The following is a 2,609-nucleotide window of genomic DNA, read 5'->3' as shown; positions in this document are numbered from 1 at the left end:
CCCCCCACGGCGGGGACTTTTATTCTGACGAGCCTCCCGCCCATCCAGTTTTGCGCCTGGACCGCCTGCCAAGTTTGGGAGGCCCAAGGCTTTCTTGTGGGAGGACGCTGGGCTGTCTTCATGCTCTTTGGCAATGATTAAAGTGAGGTTAGTACCAAAAACCCTTTCATTTTATTCCCTTATCCTTGCTTTTGCAAACCAGATGGCAACCCTGTATTTTCAGCTGTAATTAATTTAAACTCTGCGGCAGCAAGGCTGGGAGAGGCGGCAACTGCCTGTGCTCAGAAGGGCAGCAGTGACTTTCCTGCTCATCTCTCCTCCCTCACCAGGAGGCCCCTTGTCCCAATCAGATCCCCGTCGTATCCGGTTTCTTCTGAGAGAGGCCTGGAGAGAGAGGGCTCTTAAAGGGGCCGCAGCCCCGCCGCTGTGAGCCGAGGGGTTAACGCAAATGGGTAATTGTTGCCTCAATGGGGTGGAAGCAGCCAGGTTCCAGGTGACCGCTGACCTGCTGTTGCTGGGCTGGGTCATCACTTGACCCACTGCAGACAATGATGCATAGTTGGTGAGGCTGCAGCTTCAGGGAGGACAGGGTGCTTTTTCTTCCCACTCAGTTCAGCCGCCAGGTTCGCTTCCAGAAGGGGGTACGTTTTACGTTTAACATTTATTCTTAAAGAAAATGACAGGGCAAATAAAAGCACTTGGGCACATTTGAAGTCTGGAGGTTCCGACCTCAGCTGTGTGACCACTGCCCTCCGTGGAGAGGGTGCTGGGGGCCCTCCTCTGTGAGTTGCTTTAGGGCACGGGACCCACTGGAGAGGAGGCCCCTCCACAGGCCTCAGGACATGGGGCTCTTGTCCCATCTCTCGGGAACTTGCCACAGTAACTCGGCGAGCAGCCTCCTCCCTCCTGGCCCTGAAAGGAAGCTGAGGTTCAGATGCAGACTGAGAGGTCGCTGGCCTGGGAGCCGGTGTCCAGGTGCCCTCACCTGTCCGCACAGCAGGCCATTTGAGGGCCACACTTGCCGGGCAGCGAGGAGGGGCTGCAGATTGAGGCAGATCTGTTAACAGTGACATGTGTGCGGGACACTCTGTAGAACTGTACGCTGACGTCACACAAATGGTAGCTATTACTGTTCTTCACACTAGCCATCCTTAGGTGGCTTGAAGTCATATTTAAAGGCCCATAGTGAGAAATGAGAACTGCAAATGTGTAGCCTGTGAGTCTCCAAATGCTCCCCGGCGCTGACCACACCCCTGACTGCAGTCCCTAGTGTGTGCCTGGAGCTGCAGGGTTGGGTGAGCTGGTGATGGGTGGTGTTTGTTTATTTACCTTTTTACGTCAAATGCTTACATTATTCTTCAGCATTTCTCTCATGAGCCACTTGGACTGTGTTTACAGAGACTTGTGTTTGTGTTGTTGTTGTGAGCCAGACCTATCCTTTTGGAAACCTATCATTTTTCTCTAGTAGAGAGGGCCATTGACTACCAATGATTTGTCAAAACGCCTAAGGACTGAGAATTAAACACAGAATTACCATATGATCCAGCAAGTCCGCACGTGGGTATAGACCCACAAGAAGTGAAGGCAGGGACCTGAAACCGGTATCTGTACATCTGCCCATGTTCACAGCAGCATGATTCATGGCAGCTGGAAGGTGGGAGCAACCCAGTGCCCGTCAAGGAATGAATAGATCCATACCGTGGAATATTATTGAGCCTTAAAAAAGGAACGCGCGGTTCTGGCACCTGCCACCGCGTGGATGAACCTTGAAGACATTACGCAAAGTGAAATGTGCCAGTCACAAAAGCACAAAGAGTGTGTGATTCTTCTTGAGTGAGTGTCACATTCTTAGGAGCAGTGAAGAGAATGTGGTTGCCAGGTGATGAGGGAGGGAGAACCAGGAGTTCGTATTTAACAGGTACAGAGTTTCACTTCGGAAAGATAAAAAATTTCTCGATATGGGTTGTGGAGATGGCTGCACGACAGTGTGAATGTGTTTAATGCCTCTGAGCTGTATATTTTCAAATGACTAAAATGGTAAATTTTATGTGTATTTTGCCACAGTTTTTAAAAAAGATTAAAAAACCTTCCAAAGACGAATGATTAACTTTGGTTCAATTGAATAAACAATACCGAATCTATTATGTGTTCAGCCTTTGTATTCCGTGCTCGGCTGGGATGAACAGTGTGTCAAGAGGGGGTAAGAACTTGAAGGACAGATGTTCAGCTCTCAGGATGTGAGAGCCTCATGGTGGGGCCTCATGGTGGGCCTCATGGTGGGGAGTGGCAATGTGAGAACTCTGGGGCGTGGTCATTTTAATTTAAAGCGTGGTTGGGAGTCACCATTGCCATTTGGTGTGGGAGGGAGGTCCTTGTGAAAAGGAAAGGAGTGCATCACTTGAGGTATTTGGGGATGGCAGTCCTGGATTCTTCGAAGACATTTTTAGAATCATCTACTCAGGAGTTGGTGGGGGAGATGCCATTTCAGTGTTGAACAGTCATTGAGGTTCCCCTGGGTTCCTTTTCCAGGTCTCAGGTTTGGGATTAAATATGACTTTAATAGCCAGATGTTAGTGACGTTACAGTAAAACTAAGCAGACGCTGTAGGG

At 49.8% G+C, this 2,609-nt stretch overlaps 1 protein-coding gene across 1 annotated transcript in view; it reads left to right on the top strand.

Moving 5' to 3' along the window:
• Positions 1-2,609, top strand: part of VGLL4 (vestigial like family member 4) — an 80,704-nt gene that overhangs the window by 59,431 nt on the left and 18,664 nt on the right. The window lies entirely within an intron of this gene.

This window comes from Lipotes vexillifer, unplaced genomic scaffold (genome assembly GCF_000442215.2).
Source record: "Lipotes vexillifer unplaced genomic scaffold, Lipotes_vexillifer_v1.1 scaffold1272, whole genome shotgun sequence".
NCBI lineage: Eukaryota > Metazoa > Chordata > Mammalia > Artiodactyla > Lipotidae > Lipotes > Lipotes vexillifer.
The sequence above is the reverse complement of the archived record's forward strand: the minus strand, read 5'-3'. Positions and strand labels throughout refer to the sequence as shown.